The sequence below is a fragment of the Marmota marmota genome, unplaced genomic scaffold, assembly GCF_001458135.2.
Source record: "Marmota marmota marmota unplaced genomic scaffold, marMar, whole genome shotgun sequence".
In the NCBI taxonomy this organism is placed as follows: Eukaryota; Metazoa; Chordata; class Mammalia; order Rodentia; family Sciuridae; genus Marmota; species Marmota marmota.
The window spans coordinates 2,666,960-2,685,833 of NW_025999942.1; the positions used below are offsets into that span (position 1 = coordinate 2,666,960).

The following is an 18,874-nucleotide window of genomic DNA, read 5'->3' on the forward strand; positions in this document are numbered from 1 at the left end:
TATAGTATTGGTTCAATAAGTACTTACTGAATAAATGGAATAAAAATATTGAATGAACAAACAACCAGATTACTTACATAAATTTAAAGGTAAAACTAACAATAAGATAAGCTGAGAGTTACTTCTGAGTTTCCTTGAACTTGTATAATTAGAAAGTGAAAACCTACTCACAATGGAGAATATTAGGTTGATTACTAGTTTACTGAGGAGACTCAGCAAGCTCCATTACAATCTGGCAGGTTTCTTCCAGGGAAGGGGAAACTGGGGATTGTGCTTCCCTGGTTTGTGAGTCACCCCACATCTGCGCACTTTCTTTTTGACAGCTTGAGTAAGAGGCTGGACCACTTCCTGAGTAGAACCCATTGAGGACTTGCTGACTGTTGGGGGCTCATGAGTTGCTTTCTAATCCTTCCTTTCTGAATTGCATTTACCAAAATCATTTCTATTTGATCACAAACATGTTTTCTTTTAGATTTCCAGTTTTATTTCTTATTATGTCATGTTTTATGATTGCCTTTTTACACTACTCTGGATTCGTTAAACTGCCACCTACCAGTGTTAACTGTGTTGCATTAAAAAGGCCTTAATCTAGGTAAGCAGGAGCTAAATGAGTAGCTATATTCAATTTAAACCTCTTTAAAAAGTTGGTTTTGTTTTTTAATGTACCATTTATATTTCTCACAACTCAAATTTTTTATTAGACATTATATAAAATATTTCTAGACTCTCTCTAGTTTAGTGAGCTTCTTTCTGATATTTATATAGTTATCACTGGGAAGGAGGTCAATTCTTCAGCACTTTGAGGTCATGTAAATTGATATTCATGTTGGCAAGAAATTGTTCTGACTGGAACAACGCATAGCACTTTTGGACCTATTTCTAACCCTTTACAAAAAATAATTACAAAGCAAACATTTTAGAATTTAACATATATGTTCCAAGATAAAATATTTTGAAATTTAATATATATTGGACAGAATTTGATTTTATAGACTCCTTTATTTTTAAAAATAATTTGTTATCTTTGAAAGATTATACATCTTCCCCTGCTAACCATCTTTCAAAGTATGTTGAGGCTATGCTTAATTATAATTGGTTTGAAATGCATCTGTCAAATATAGTTATCAATCTTTTAATGGATAAGGATTCAGACATGAATCATTTATTTATGCAAAATATCTTTTGCATAAATATAAGCTTTAATATACTTTGGAAATCATGATTTTGTATTTGTTATTTAAAACAAAATGGTCTTAAGAGTAGGTATTTTGCCTTCTATAATCACTAATTCTCGTCATGGCACTTAGATTGAAAATAAGCACTGACTCCTCAGCAGGATAAATTAATTCAAATTTGTTAAATAAAATCATCAGAAACTTTAAAAATTTAATAGAAAATGAAAAGGTGTACCATTAAAAAAACTTTATAGATGTTTTTTGAAAGTAAAAAATGGTAAAAACATGTACCAGAAAAACATTGAAACCAAAAAGTGGGATACCAAAGTCAACATGGAACAGAACAGCTTTCAAGGTAAAATAGACTTTAAAGCAAAAACCAAAAATAAAACAGGGAAAAAAAACCACTTGGGATTACAGTAAGTGAAGCCCACCTTAACATGGTAAGTATGGCCCCTAAATTTCAACTTTGTAAAGATGGAGGCGTGAGGCAAAGTTAAGGAAATCACTCAGGTGAACACATGTAGGCTATGGCCCATTAGTCTAGGATCTCACAGAGAGTTTCAATCCATCCTTCTCCAGCAAGCGCTAATGTTTGAGTACCTCTGGGGATGATCCTGAACCTTGGAGCTTGCACAGCGATTCTAATAGGAAGTAAAGGAGGGTGAAAGGGGCACTATTCCAGTTCTCTCATGGTTCATAGAAGCCTGTTTCATTAGTTTGTTCTGAGTTTAGATTACTGGTGTTAGGGGTCCATCTTAATACCCTCTTTGCAGTCATTGCTTGTTTCCAATCAGACATGTTCATTATACCATGCCATTCTGCATGCCTTCCCAAAGAAGATGGTAACTTCAGCCACCCCTTTCTCATGGGGCAGAAGCCATCTGTCATTTATGTAATGTCTGGATTCCCGTAATTATAGGATACTGATGAGGTATTACTATACTACTTAGATATAAAATAAATTCTCCAGGAGGCTATACAAATTCTAGACTTATATGCACCTAACAACATATCCTGATATACCTACGTCCTTCCATCTACTTAAAGAAGTCATTTTCAGAGTGGAAAATTGTCATAGTGGAGAATTTTAATACCTCTATTAATAGATCAAGTCCACCAAAATGAGACTTGTGCAGAGAACACAATTAACTGACATTGAGAAATTCTTATATTTTTCGAGCACACAATGAAAAATTTACAAAAACTGAGAATATTCTAGGTCACAGGAAGTATAAAGAATGCCAAAACACATCTCTCACACAAATATTTTTCACTGGTCATAATAGAATTAAATTAGAAACTCATAGCAGAATGATGAATAGAATAAAATAGGGCTGATCTTGATACTGGATGATAATGCTAACTCTGATTTATGTTATGTTTTCCTGCTATATTCAGTAGGTTAATTTATTAAGGATAACCACCATGCAGGAGGTGGAGAAGGTCCACAGTGTACAACTTCTCCACTCTCCCTCATCGCTTCATGGGAAATTCACCTGAGTATTAGGGGTGGGATACTGCCTGCTTCAGATAAGGTCCTGCCAGGCACAGGTTTTTCTAACTCTGGGCTTCTGTATAGTTCTTAAAGCACCTATAATATCAATATGAAAACTCCCAGAAAATTATTTTTCCATGGTTTCAAAAACTGTGTTTCATAAGCCATATCACTTAGCTTTAATGTCATGAAGGATATTTTCTTACTACATAAGTATAACCATAATATCACATCATCCATCAAAAGAGCCAGGCAATCTACTTGAGAAGCTAATTACAACTATATGACTATATAAAGATGCCAAGTATGGGTTATGTGCACATAATAGACAATCAATGAGTATTTGCAGAATGAAAATCAATGTGTATTTGCAAGATGAATGAAAGTTTTGGGAATGAGCTTATCCTACAAAGAAACTAGGAAGTTGTTAATGATAGTGTCCCTCTTAATATCTACCTTCTTCATTTAAAATAATATTTCCCAAATGTTTTTCTGTATTTTTCTAAATTTATAAAATTGACACACACACATATTTCTTTTAATATTAATAAATTTACCATACTTGTTCCAACTTTATGACTACATTTAAGATGACCAAATAATTTCAATAAATTTCTGCTCTGCTCTATGTTTCAAATTACCCAGCATGATGTACCTAAATACTGAGGAAAGCAAATGGATCATAAGTAAGGATTTTATCTAAAGTTCCAATCACCATAGTTCTCACAATAGTACATAGCCTTATCATAAATACACATACCACCCATGTACCTCCCTATTAAAAGGTCATGAATCTGTTCTATCCTTCACAGTGGAATTGATTATTAAAATAAAATAAAAAATTCTAATATTTAAAAAATATGCTGAACCAACAGAATAAATGAGTTTTAAGTTTTTAACAAACCTGAATGGGGAAGAAGGAAAGAAAAAAAACACAATTCCATTGGCATAAAAATATTTGTTTACAAAATTGAGGTTTTATTTTTAAATTTTTTTTTTGCTTCTGCTATAGGCTCATTTTTAAACAGTATTATATTTACAAAAGTAGGGACTTCAAGTACTCTACCTTTCCCCATGTTTTGTTCTGGTTTTTAAATATATTCAGAAATCTGAAGCTTTCACATTGTCATTAAGGAGTAATGTTAGCATCCGGTGGTTCAGCAGGCAGAAATGATACAGAATGATACAGAAGAGCAAGGCATCAAGAGAACAGCACTTAGGTCATTGAGAAGTGCACATACTGTAGTATCATACAAAGACAATGGTGTTTGTATCCCTTGCCTCTTAGCCAGAACCAGGTGCCACTTGGTACTGAATTTGCTCCAGTTCTTGGCATGGGTTCTATCTACCATCAATTTCTGATTTAGTGTGCATATATCAAAATGGAACCAGAAAAGTTAGCAGCTGGTTGCAGTGAGAGTTGAGTTAATGCTAACAGAGTCCTGTACTGATGAGCTACTGGAAGATGCAACTCCTTGTCTGCTTCTGTATCACACGGTAGTGGTATCAACTGTTTTCTTCTGTATTGATAGTGGCCTCTACTGTTATTTTCTGTATCCTGCTGTTATTTTCTGTATCAGATGATAGTGAATGCCTACTGTTTTCTGTATCATATAATTAGTGGGCACCTACTATTTTCTTCTGTATATTATAGTTTTATTCTACATCATATTATTCTGGGCACCTAATGTCTTGTTTTATATCATATAGTGGTACACGCCATATTCTTCTGTGTTATATTATAGTTGGTGCCCCCTATTTTCTTCTGTTTATGACAATTTAATGGGCCTCCACTGTTTTCTTCTGTATCACAAGATGGTAGGCAATGACTTTTATGGTCTTCCTCGGGAACACCCCTCCTCACCTCCATGTTGTTTGTGGTCCAGCTATCAAGTCCAGTATCTCAGTTGTGTATGTCACATAGGCAGAGCAAGTAGGGTGTACCATTAGTGTTAAACATGGAAAATGGCATTGGGACATCATGTAATTCAATCAGCCACTCAAAGCCAATTGTTCCAAATTGATTCAGATGTTCTGAGAGCAGCTTGCCTCTGGCATCAGAAGTTGATGGCTCATCTAACACTTACCAGCCAATACTTCTGTTTCCATCTCTTGGAGAGAGCTTGCCAGAGAAGAAACCAGTAAGAAGGGAAGAGAGTGAAAGAGTGCAAGAGTAAATATTTAGATAGAAGGACAATTTCTCTAAGAGGTATGCCATCGTATTTAGCTTTGGCTAATACTGAAGAGATCATAAGACCTCTTTCTTTCTAGGTCAAATGTTCACTTTCCTATGCTCATTTCCCTCATTTTATTTATCTTATTTTATTTTAATGCTTAGCTATTTCTTCCTAGAAAACATTTCCTCTACCTTCTCAGATTTTTCATAATCTTCTCTCTCCAGCCTCTACACATCAGGCTTTGCCTGAACTTTATTGGGACCATCTCTTCTCCTCTTCCCTTAGTCTTTCAAGGTGACACTATTCATAATTATATCTTTAAATACTATTTATTGGTTTATGATCCCCAAATTTACAATCTATCTAAAATATCTCTAGATTTATGTCTGATAATTGCCTGTTTGATGTTTTCACTTGGCACATGGAGTACATTGTTAAAAAAAGTAACTTAACTTTTAATAACCTTACTCTCTGCTCCTAAATCTCCTCTTGGCCTTCTCTCATCTCATCTCAGCTGTTTCCAATTGATTTTCTCAGCAACATGAGTGTCATCCATGATTCCTCTTTGCCACCCCTGTGTCTACTTCATTAGCAAGTTGTGTCCACATCACTGACCACCACTTACCCAATCTGAATTGACACGGACCCTCTTAGTCCAGTTCTGCACATGGCAGCCCAACAACTGACCATGAGTTGGCCTGCTCAAGGTCACTCAGGAGTTTTCCATTGTAGCTAAACCCCAAGATGGTACAGCTAGTCTCTCCAGCTCCATCTTATCCCATTCTGCTCTTTTCCACAATGGCTTCTTTTTATTTCCTCATACTGAATCGCTTTTCCTGCATTACACAGGCTTTTCCCTCTGCCTGGAGAGTTGGTCTGTCTCCCATGTCTGCCACTTCTGACCTCCTGATGCCAGCCTTCCATGCTCACTGTTCTGTGTACCTTTTGGGGTAGAAAATATGCAATTTGTCCTGTTTCTTTTTTCTATAACTCTTTACAGGAATAATGATATCTTTGTTTACTTTTTATTGCCTATTCCTCTTGGGACTCTTCTCCATGAGGAAAGGAAGGGTTCCTATTTTATTTACTATACAGCTAGACCCCTAAAATAATGTCTGGTGCACAGTAGGGGCTCAAATTGTAAGCATTTACTGAAGACAGCAGAATGAAGCACATTCTTATCTGCAATGCATTTGTGGAATAGATTTTCAATGTTAGACTATAAAATTATATTTAAAAACTGAATCATTCCATCTTTACTGATATTTCATGTAACTCTCATCCCCGTTCTTTCACAAAAACCCTACCAACTTGAATACCAATTACTTTAACAGCTGGGAAAAGAACTTGAACTCATTGAACAAAAGAGGAAAATGATATATTTACATATTATTATTTTCCAGACCCTTTTGTTGCTGTAATGGTGTGATGGATGCCTGGATGCCTATGTGTTGATTCATAGGCTGAAACTTCCCTCAATTCACATTTCAGTGGTCAAGCACACCGCTTCATTTTCTAACATGAATGTTAATCCCATAAGCATTCTTTGTCTTTGAACTGTGCATTTTAAAGCTCAAGATCAAAGAAAGTTCTACCTTCATAAGATGAAATGGGTTGGATCTAGGAGGAAGATTAGCATCTGAAAAGCACTGTTTCTACTTCTGCTTTTCAAATCTAAGGCAATTCTCTTTTGGTTTCATATAAGCCAGCCTGAATTTTAACAACCTATTAATGATAAAAGTATGATTATCAGTTCTGTCAGCTGATCAAGTCAAATGGCCTGTCCAGCTCATCCCCATAGCTGGTGGCTTCTGACCACCCCAGTTCTAGGATGCATCCTGATAGTGGTTAGAACGCACTGGAAGTGCTCTGCTGCAGAGTTCGGTGTTTTTGACCCCCTGGTCCTGAGCCCTAGAAGTGGTGCAAGAAGCTATGTCTCCTTCTTATCCCTGAGCTCAACAGCTTAACATCTGGCATTCTCCTTGCTGTTTTTCCTCTTCCTTTCCTTCTTCAAACTGCCATTTCTTTCCCAACCTACTCCAGTTGAGGTCTTAGTAGAGCTCTGGGGAAGATTGTGAAGATTTACTCAGGGACTCACAGCCTTTTAACATTAAGACTCCCCCAACAAAAGTGTCAGATTAAAGGTATAGTATTCTTTGATCCCAGCTTATCTGTTTGTTTTTAAAGCATATACTTTTTTGATTTAGGTGTCAAATAAACAAGATGGCTTATTTCTTAATTTAATTTGCAGTCTTTAAAAAAACATGTACTTTCTAAGGTTTTGTTGTGGATTTTGAGTTCCGAGTCCAAAAAGTATCTTCATATTGCTCAGTAAGTACCTCTCAAGATGTGGACTATTTGATTGCATAGGTGTTTTAAAAGGTATATCAACAAAATAGTTGTTATCAAGTATAGTTTCCAATTATTCAGTTGTTCAAGAATTTTTTTTTAACACATGAGTGTTTTATAGGCCTGTTGCTTGGTATCATAAAGGGTTTTCCAATATTGTGAGTGATATAATAATTTTCTTCTAAATTCCCCTGATTCTCTAAAGGAGGCTTATAGCCAGGACTCTCAAAGTTCTTATGGTCAATTTTTCTGTACATGGTGGCTATCTTTCTCAAAGCAGTTGAATTGCAAAACTGCCTGGTGAATTACATACAGGATTTAACATCTCAAGAACTGTAAGTTTCATAAAGTCTATTATGCCTCTAGTTATTATAATTCTTTCAAAGTCACTTTATTATTCCTGGTCATTAATATTTATAACCAATCTAGTTAACCTTGTAAAGGCTGTGTTACATCCTTTAAAATATTTAGGCATCTTACACATCTGGAGGCTTCTAAAATTTGTCAGTTCCAAATGTAAAATAAAATGCTCCTAGAATAATGTTTAGCATAGGGGAAACATTGTACTTGCTGTTATTGTATAGTAAGTATGAAATTCATAGTTTCTTATGGTAGGTCATCTTAATGTTTCAAAGATTATATATTTATAGAATGTGATGATGCTACTTCTTGACAAAGTTCTGGAAAATATTACTACAGACATTACATCAAATCAGAAAGGCTATATAATGTCATTAATAAAATTAATCAAGGCCATCTGGGCAAGGATATTTTGGAGAAGATGCCAAAGTATTGGTGACAACAGCAAAAGTAGACAAATGGGATTGTACCAAATTTAAAAGCTAAAGCTTCTGCACAGCAAAGGAAACACAAAACAGATTAAAGAGACAATCTACAGAATGGGAGAAAATATTTGCAAGCTATATATATGATAAGGAGTTAATATCCAGAGCATAAAAGGAACTCAAACAATGAAATAGTAATAAATTAATTAATAACCTGATTTAAAAATGGTCAAAAAACCTGAATAGGCATTTCTCAAGGGAATACATACAAATAGGCAATAGGTATCAGAAAATATCCTCAACATTACTAATCATTGGGGAAATGCAAATCAAAACCACTATAATATAGCACCTCATACCTGACTAGAATAGCTACACTAAAATAGATAAATTTTGGTGAGAGCGTGGAGAAATTTAAATCCTTATAAACGGTTGGTGCTATTAAATTTGTACAGACATTATGGTGGTATCCTCAAAAAATTAAAAATAGAACAACATATGATCAAGTAATGTCACTGCTGGGTACATATCCAAAGGAAATGAAATCAATCTCTCTGCTAGTTATGCTTTGGATATGAAGTGCCTCCTGAAAAGCTCATGTGTTAGGCAATGCAGGAATGTTCAGAGGTTAAATGATTCGATTATGAGAGCTGTAATCTCATTAGTGAATTAATTCATTTGATGGACTGATAATTTGAGAGGACCAGTATACTGGGTGGTAACTCTGGAAAAGCAGGTAGTGGCTAGAGGAAATAGGTCCCTGGGGACATGGCCCATAACCACGTACAATCATTATGTGTCAGAGGTAAAGATGTTAAAATACAAAGTTGCTAAAATTATTATATAAATTATTTACATGTTTATATACTTTCCATGTATAGTCATACTAAAATATTTTAAATAGAGCAATTTTATAAAATTGCTTTTTGTATCAAAGTAATCACCAAAATAATGAAAACCTCTAATATGTCCATGTTGAGAATAAAGAGACAATTATTTAGCTGTCCTTTGGCCTTTCCCTTTGAGTATAATTACTATTTAAGGCAGAATTTGTGCAGGGCTAGGCTGGGAGGTTAGAGTTGGGGGCACTCAGTTATGTTGGTAGCTCTAACCTGTTTATCTACTTCTGAATCCAAGAATATTACTTTTTGTTTTGTTTTGTTTTGTTTTATTTTCTAGTCTGGGCATTGAACCCATGGCTTAAATTATTCTTAATGCAGGTTTTTCTCCCCAGTCTCCTCTTTCCTAGATAATTTAACACTCAAAACAAAACAAAAACAAAAACCCAAATGTTGCATCTGTGTTCCCCTATTATGTTTTTACCTTTGTGAGACCAAGATGACTTTTCTCCCTCTTTGGCCAATCTCAGAGTCTAGAACTCCTACCAATATTTGTGGATTGAATGTGTAAATATAATGCAACAAGAAAACTGCCATCAAACACTATTTTTTTAATTGTCCTATGAGATTGCACTTTGGTCATACCTACAGAAGTAAAACAAGTCAGGAAAGAAAATTATTTTCTAAAAAACTGAGGAAAAATCATAGAATCAGAAATCCTAAACAGTATTGCTACAGCAGATGCTATAGTATGCCACCCAGTTCTTCATCTCCACTTTGCTTCCATTTTCACCTAAATGCATTCACCCAGCTCCCAGGGCTGTTTCCTGCTCAGAGGTCATACCTGAGTCCCTATGCTGGAACTGAACAGATTTGACTCCCCCAAAGCTCCCTGGACAGCCAATCACTAGCCAATAGTGAGAACAAGGGCTTGGCCCCTGCCTTAATCCATGACATCTCTGAAGGGCCAGTCTGTCTCAGAAAGTACCCCCAACAGCCCTGAAGGATCAGCTGGGTCCTCTGTTGTCCCCACACCAACAGCTCAGCTTCTTTTTCTGTTCAGCCTGGATTCCTCCATTCCCTTAAATTTGCTCTTCCCCAGAGCTTTCCTCAGTGAACTTCCCCCATGGAAATGCTAGTCTTCTGTGTTTCTCAGGGAAACTGATGTAACAGAGCTGGTGGTCGGAATAGTCTGGAAATTAAATCTAAAACAGCATCTGGGAACAGGATCACCCATCGGTGACTGATAATAAGGACCATTTCCTAGCAGTAGGTGGAGTAGTCCACGACACACAGTCTGGCATTGTTGCTAAAACTGTCACTGGTGGTGAACTAAGAAGAGATACCAGTGGAAGGAAATTGACTATTGGGTGCAATAGATAAGGTGTTTGAGGGTTTCTATGAAGTGTTATCATGAAGGCAATGGAACTGATGTCTCTGCTGAGCTCCATCCAGGCACTGGAGGAAGAAGATAGAAAGCTGAGATGATGAAGGTAAGCTATGAAGGTCATGGGGCTTTGCCAGAGCTTTTGCAGAGATGCTTACCTCCCTCCACTGCAGGGCACAGCAAGCAAGGGATCTGGTTCTTCATGAGAGCAGTGGCGTGACAATGAAGATGGAGTTCTCAGTTCTTGCTGAGATTGTCTGCTCTGTCAGGATGAGGGCCCTTACAAGGTAGGAGGGGCCCCTGAGGCTTGGGATGAAACATCTGGGACAAAGCACTCAAGAAACTGGAAACTCCTGATTCCCTAGAGCAGACATGACCCACTCCCCCATCTCCTTCCCACTTAAGAAGATGTGACAACATGTTCACCACTTCCCCTCCTGGCTACCCAGTGAATAATTAAGGCTGAATAACAACATAACTCAGGTGGGGAAGTTCTGGACTGGAGCAAAGACAGCAATATCCAGTCCAGTACATTAAGGAACATTCTTCGAGGATATAAGATTTATTATTTGGAAGGATCTTGGGAGATGGATCTCTATCAAAGGATTGGAAATAGCTATGGCTGATGCTTAGTGACAGAGAAAAATCAGAATTGCAAGGCTGTCATTGAGGAGGGCAAAGATGGATTGACATCCAACAAGGGAATGATTCAATCTATCAATCAAAAGAAATCATCTGAGTGTGGTGGCACATGCCTGTAACCCCAGTGTCTTGGAAGGCTAAGGCAGGAGGATTGCAAGTTCAAAGCCAGACTTAGTAACTTTGAGAAACCCTGTCTCAAATAAATAAATATTTAAAAATAAACAAATAAATAAATATAAAAAGGGCTATGAATGTGGCTCAGTGGATAAATGCTCCTGGTTCAATCCCCAGTACCCTCATACCCCCAAAATGAAACTAATGAGGTTTCCTAGTAGGCTCAAGGCTACTACCCCCATAAAAATTACAACTCTTTGTTCGATTTTCAGATTAATCCAGTCTCCACATCTGGAAATTCTTGACTGAGGAGAGGCCAGGTCACCAGAAGGGGGGTGCCTTGCAACATCAATAGCAATGACTACCATTGTCCCCAGCCCGTCCCCAAGAGAGCCAAAACACATTTAATTGGGTTATAGTACTCAATATTTTGAGGACATTGGACATAGAACCTAGCTTGACCATTAATACTACGGACTTGAAAAGCCATCATGGTGAGGACATATGAGAATCACGTGACAAATAGAATCCTAGCCCCAGTTTGGCTCGTATTTGGTCCTTGGAACTACCAAATGGTCCTTTCCCCAAAAAACAAATATAAAATTGGGATGTACATATTTGGTAGTTGATAGAAATCTAATGTAGGGAGTGCCTTGGGAGAAGAACATGACAGTGAGAAAAACTGAGAAAAGTTCCAAGACTGCCATTCATTCCTTATGTATCCCAGGAAGAATGGCAGAGAAAAGTGCCCATCTCACAGGACATGAGGTTAGCTGTTAAAACCATGTTCCCACTTAAGTCACCAGTTGGATCCTAGAAAAACCAGCCATTTCCCAGAAGACAACTAAGGCCTGCTTCAAATCCAAACTGGTAGATGTTTCTGGAGCTGGTGTGCTGGGGGTATCATTCTTGCTCATGCAGATTAATTTAGCCCCATATATAGGCACAAAGCCACTGGGTTGGCAAATGCATTCCCCCCACTTCTCTCATAGATGAGGACAAGAAGTGATTCACATTCACATGGGCTTGACTACAGTATTTACTTGCTCCATGGTCATGCTTAAATTTATTTCCCTCTGTCTTCATGTACTCAAAAGGGCTTCGGCCATCTTGGACATTTCTGGAACACAGTTGTTTGCTAGGTTTATGGTACTATGTTAACTAGGTTAGGGGATGGATTTGACACATATGTTGGAGAATTTAGAAGGTAAGAGATAAATCCTACCAAGATTTTGGCACTTGACAAGTTAGTGAATGTTTTAGGAGACCATTGCTCCAGGACATTCAGGAAAATCCCCTGAAAATAAAGAGTAAATTATTGTAGCTTGTACCTACCACTGCTGTAAAGGAAAAATAATGCCTCCTAATCCATGTCAGGTTCTGAAGCTAGCCTATTCTATTGTTATAATGAAAGCTGAGAGCATTGTGAGGGGCCCAGAATAGGACTTGGCAGCAGGTGCAGGCTGTAGTGTGGGCATTCCTGATGATTAGGCCATACATCCTTGCCCCCTTATGGGATGAGATATCTCTGATAGTAAAGGATGTAATGTGATATTTATGGCAAGCTACTGTGGAAGAATTACAACATAGACTTCTTTCTGGGATTTTGGAATAAGGCCATGACATCTGCAGCAGAGAACTATATGCCATTTGAAAAGCATTTTCCTAAGTTCTACTTGGTCTTAGTGGAGATAAAGTACTGATCATGGGATATCAAGTAACCAGGAATTCCTGTGGCCAAGAATTCCCATCATGACCTAATCTCTGTGAGGCCTTCCATGACATAATGTCAGGAGGCCCAGCAGCAATCCATTGTAAGCTAAAAGTGGTGTACCAGGGTCTGGAGCAGGCAGAGGGATACAGCAGGCTACAGGTGCAGGAGACTCGGAATCTATGTCACTCACCACTAATGTACCTGCACCTGTTCCCAGCTTATCCTGCTTTCTGGCTACCTGGGGGTGTCCCTTATGATCAGCCTATGGGGAAGAAAAAGGCCAAGTTTGATTTAAGGGTGGGTTGGCCCAATGTGTTGGTGCAAACCATCAAAAGCTTGCTGCTTTTCTACAGCCCCAACTGGGGTGATCCTGAAAGATGATCATGAAATGCAACTTCTTCAAGCATAAGACTACAAGTAGTGCATTGGCTCATCCACTTATAGAAATAGAAATCATATGAGTTAGAATACACACAGTCCATGGATGGTAGTGGATGACTAAGCTGGTCCATTGGGGCCTGGAAGAGGGGAATTTGGAAAGACAGAATTCAGGGAAAGAGGTTTGTGGATGAGTCTTTTAGTCACAAGGGACTCTTTGTATTCCCCTTTGTAACTTTGTCAACACTCTTTGGAGTGTCCACTTCAGAGGAGGCATCAAAAAGTCAGAATGTCCCTCATCACCCACTCCAGTTCCCCCACCATGGACTCTTATAGAGTATCCCAAAATGGTGTGGGATCAAGATCATGCATGGGCCCAACAGCAAGGGCTTCCTTCAGCAAAGCTGATCTAAAACTACCCATGACAGATACCAGTGCTGAACCTGGAGACAGTGCCATCCTTCAATAAGACCAAGAAGCCACTCAGTGGCCAGCTGATCACATCATATTGACTGGAACAGACTCCAATGCTGGGAGTGGAATATTCTGTCTATAAGACCTCAGCCAGCATTTCTATACAAGGACTTATAGAGCATTTGCTCCATTGATGTGGGTCTCTCCATGAAATGGCAGTGAATCCAAGTGACCCTCTATTCTTATCCTGTATTGTATTTCCAAGGAACTACCAGATTGAGGAATCCTTCTAATTTGCTATTGGGATCCCCCCTTGGAGACCTCTTGGAGGAGAGGGAATACTTCAGGATGCTCAATCAACATCTTCATGGTGCTGCTTTGTGGTGGAGAGAAAAATCTGTCTCAGAGCCAAGGCCGAGTGTGGAAATGGTCATGTTTTCTAGCATCACTTTTTATGACCAGTTGGAACATGTGAGCTTCCCATTCCTACTACCATGGGCTCTGTGTACCAAAGTCCGTTCTCAGTGAGGAATTCTTCTACCAGGGAGCACAACATTAGTTCCATTAGTCTTCACACTGCTTTCAGACCATTAGCCCCATGACAAGATACCACTAGGAAGAATAGGGTGCACCATTCTGACAACAGCTGTTAGGAAGAATATCTTTGTCACCCAGGTAGACCAACAGGGCATTTCTGGGTGTTCTCCTGTTTTGACAGTAAATGAACAGGTGCCACAAGTGTACTGGGCTGATAAGGATATGGTGATAAGCTCAGACCTCTCAGAGATGGATGTCAAAGTCACTTCACCAGGTTGGCTACCTCGACTAGCAATGGTGTCATCTGACAGTGAGGGGAATCTTGAGTGGGTAGTTGCAGGTAGTAGTTGATAGAGAAAAATGATAAGTATTAGTTGCAATCCTGAGGAACAGCTCACAAGTAGAGGCTGTAGTTCATTCAATTAGCCTTCTTTTAGTAGCCTTCTCAGAAAAGAGACCAATCAGAATCCCAAATTAGGTATATGAAACAAGAGAATCTGAGTGATGGACTCCAACAGTTTGCTGCCATGGTCATTCTTGAGAACTAAGATACTCACTTCTTAGCTAAGAATAGCAATAATAGCAGAAGACAAGAATGACTGTCGACTGCTGAGTTGCCTTACCTGGGCTACATCTATCTAATGTCAGATCAAGGTACAGGTGCAAAATTCCAGCCCTTCCTTCAATTTGGGATACAGCCTGGAGGTCCATCCCAGCTCTATCACATCTACATTGCTATTTGGCATTTCCTTTGGTTCAATTTCCCTGCCTTCTTTCTCCTGCAGGTGTTTTTATTGAAGGTGTGCTTAAGTGAATAAACTGGCATGTAGATTGCAGCTCAGAGCCTGGTTCCTGGGGATCCTGTCTAAGCAATTGCTCTTGGAAAGATAGGGGCACAGTACGATCAGTCCCACTGATGGACTTCTCAATAGAATACTGTTCAGCTTTATCTTAAGCCAGGTTTTCCAGAAGCAGAGCCTCAGATGAGGACTCTTGTATAGATAATTTATTAAGGAAATGCTTTCAAGATAAATTAATCAGCAACCAGGAAAGCAGGCTAGGCATGAGAGACGAGAGAGAGAGAGAGAGAGAGAGAGAGAGAGAGAGAGAGCGAGAGAGAGAGAGAGAGAGCCAAAGACATGGGCTGAATCCCAAGGCAAGTCTCCAGAGAAATGTGGAAAATTACTGGCCATTCAGTAGCCAGTTAATATACCATCTTTGTAAGGGAGACCAACATTATGGCAGTGCCATTTATACTGTATGGATATAACCTTTAGGCTTGACTATTTATAAAGAAAGAGTTTAGAAAAACCTTAAATTAAAATAACTCATGAAATCTGTGCTTAATCAAACAGAGAATAAAGTAGCCTGTTATCTAATTTATCAAAACTTTTGTTTTTTATACTGAAACTGAAATTTTCAGCAAATTAACTCAATTCCCCCCCTCTTAAAAAACAAAACAAAATAAAACAAACTTTAATTTGGCTAGGCCCTAAAAAGAGCACTTAACTAAATTCTAACTCTGAGAAAATTAAGAACAAATTTTAAGAAAGTTATTTGAATGTATCAGCTAGGCTGAACTTTTTAGTTGCAAGACTCTAAATGAAAGATTTAAAGCCAAGAGAATTCTTGAGGTAAACATAATTAAGGTTCTTATCAAAAGTACATATGCAATCTTCTGATTGCCTTGACAGTTTATTTAAAAAGTTTCAGAGGTCTTCAGGGCCATGATTCACTTCTACCCTTATCGTTACCTTTTCTTCAAAATTGGGATGGGATGATTTAATGTGACTTTCAAATGGTGCCAAAATATACATATTCAAATGCACTCTATGTTTCACCAAGATTAACATTTCAGAATATTTGATATAAAGGTTTCATTAAGACCTAAAATGTTAATGAAAGGAAAAGTTTCATAGGAATTTTAAACAGTTATTTGATTTTCTTGTTGTTGTTGTGGCTAAATTCTACCATCAGAGATTGTCAGCTGCAGAGAACTTAAGCAGGGTTTGCTATTTGCATCCTGGAATGTGCACACCACTCCTCAGTAGCTGTCTCTGCATGCAGAGAACATTCTCAGCTGGAGCAGAAATAGCTTCAGCCTGGAATCCCCTTCGTGGTTAGGGATTATTCATGGGGCTGTTTTAGAGGATTGGAGAAGCCAAGTAACCGTTTTAACCATTCAAAGCCATTCTCTGAAGTTCTTCCCTTATTTCCTGTCAGTGCTGGTCAAGATAAGAGGTTATGTGTCTTTTTTTTTTTATGATAAGGATGATGGGGACAACTATTTACTCGGAATTCAGAAACTTTGTAAATGCCTTTTATGGACTTAATGCCTCCTTTTACAAATGAAGAAACAGGCATTAGAAATTAAGTAATCCACAGGAGATCATGTGGCTAGAACACAGCAATCTGACTTCACAGCCTAAACTTTTCACCATTTATTGTTACAAAACTGTTATACTTTTCAAAGACATTTCCCAAGAAAAAGTAAAAATTTAAAAATTGAGTTAAAATAGTCATGAAGGTGAAGCTAGATTTCAAGGTATCCCTCACTTCCTCTTCCACTGCTGTAATTCATTTTCCATGGCAAAAAGGGCAATTCTTACAAATAATAAGTAGGACTGCACAGCTTTTATGTCATAAATGTTCCAGGGGCTTCCTTCTACCGTAGGACGAAGCACCAATGCCTTTGATCGAAAGAGAGCCCTCCCTAAGTCCTCAGCCTCACAGTTCCTTGAGGATATGCTACACATCAGGCATCCTCAAGTCCAGCAGATGTTGACATTTCAAGGGATTTTGAGAGAAGTCTGGAGACCTTTGCAAAGTCACAAGTTAATAAATACTCCTGTACCAATCTTCCCATAAAATTCTCTATAGCACAACACATAAAATTAAACAGACATTGGAGTCTATAAGGACAAAAATATAGTGGGGGATAGATTCTATAATAAGAACATCATGAATTTTTCTGGCTCTGTGGCGGTCCAGAGAAGAATAATGCCAGAGAGATGCTGATAAGGCTTAGAGAAAAGGAGGAAGGATAGAACGAAACATGTGGGGAGGCTCAGGCAGGTTTCTGAAGCAAGGCGGACATCTTCAGTGCTCTGCTGCGTTGCAGCCCCCCCAGGGGAAGCCACAGCAATGATGGGCACAACTGGGAAGCAGCAGCGGGGTCACGATGGGCCACGGAGTAAAGACTAGAAAAAGAACTGCAGCCCTTCCAAAATACACAGCACTGAACAGATTGGACACCACTAATAATTCACGGTTAGCATTTAATTTCCACATTTCTTCTAATAGCAATTTAGTTTAATGACCAGAAAGTGTATTTTTTATAGGACAATATGTGACAAATTTATTTTCAGTATTTTAAATGCAAGCTTAGCCAGCATCATTTGGAAACTTGTACTTGTGAATCTTTAGAATTGTATATCTAACTACACTGAAATACTACTTTTCATTTGGCTTTGAAAGAAAATCTCAAATTCTAGAACCTATAAAACTAACCCCAATTTGAACCACTAGTTCTGAAATTCCTTAAGTATGCCTCTTTGTTCCTCATTGTAAAATGTTTTCAAGAAACAAACAAACAAACAAAACAACAACAAAAAAAAACCCAAAGTAAATGTGGTACATTTTGAAGTTTCTTTTGTACTAGTGAGTTACTCCATCCAGTTGATGAATCATTCAGGCAATTGAGTTACATTTTCCCTTATTATGGTTCTGTATTACTTTCTTTAAAAATTTATGTTTTCCAAACTACCACATATTAGGAAACACAGAAAAGGGACCTACAAGTTCAGTAAGCAAAAGCACTAGCACATCTTTTCTTTTACCCTACTTATTTTACTTTTTTAATGAATTTTGAGCAGCACTTAAGTCTTTTTTCAGATTTGGGAAGGGAAACATTCCTCCTATGGTGCAAGAACAGTTAGGAGCCAGGTTGATATTTTGCTCTTGTTTTGCTTATTCCCACGTGATAAAACCACTTGACTTTTGGTCTCATTAATTTCAGTCTATTTCTTAATATCCCTAACAAAACTATCAATATACTCTAAAACAAAAATAATTTTATCACAAAAATTTAGAGTAGAATTAGAAGAAGTTGATCTTAAAGATTATACTTTGCCTAAACTAACTACAGTATACAACTTAAATGTCTAATAATATGGCAATGCTACCATATTTTACAAAATGAAAATATGAGAAATATGTGATAATGCTAAAATATGTAGCATTTTAGTAATCAGAATAATCTAAAGAGCTGAAATGAGAAGCTAACTTAATTTTGTTAAAATCAAAACATATTTATTAGAAATAATTAATTTGTTAGCTTAAATTTAATTTAAATTCATCAAGTAGTTTTTCTACCTAGGAAGGAAAACAGATCAAGAAACCCTATTAATTCTTTGTTTTTTAAGTTATACTTTGAATTATACAAAATCCAACTTAAAACGATTACTTACCTTAGAAATTTTGACAAACACACGAGAATTAGTGACAGCTGGCCTGAGTTCTACTGGAGAGAGAGTGTTTCAAACTTTTCCATTACTTACAGGACGAGAAGGAAGGAGTTGGGCTTTACCAACTAGCCAGGGAGAAAAGGCGCTCACGTGTTTGGCTTTGGCTAGTGTTTCAGCCGCTGGTACTAGCAACAGGCCCTTCTAATTTTACTCAGTGACATAAACAGCTCAGGCCACACTTGAAATTGTTCGGGAACCACTTCCAGCATGCAATTCTCAGTGTGCCCAAAACAAAACAAAACAAGCCCAAACTGTTCTTACAAAACCAACATTCCTACATTTAAACCCTGAATTATGACTGTTTCATTTAATTATAACTTTCTAAAATAAACTTTACCT

At 37.7% G+C, this 18,874-nt stretch overlaps 1 protein-coding gene across 1 annotated transcript in view; it reads right to left on the reverse strand.

Annotated features, from left to right (window-relative positions):
- The window catches only part of Sgcg (sarcoglycan gamma), a 78,257-nt gene extending 59,618 nt beyond the window's left edge, over positions 1–18,639 (reverse strand). Inside the window, exon 1 of the mRNA XM_015498711.2 lies at positions 18,479–18,639. The gene's annotated coding sequence lies outside the window, so the exon portion shown is untranslated. The remainder of the gene's footprint in view (positions 1–18,478) is intronic.
- Between the last annotated feature and the right edge of the window lie 235 nt (positions 18,640–18,874).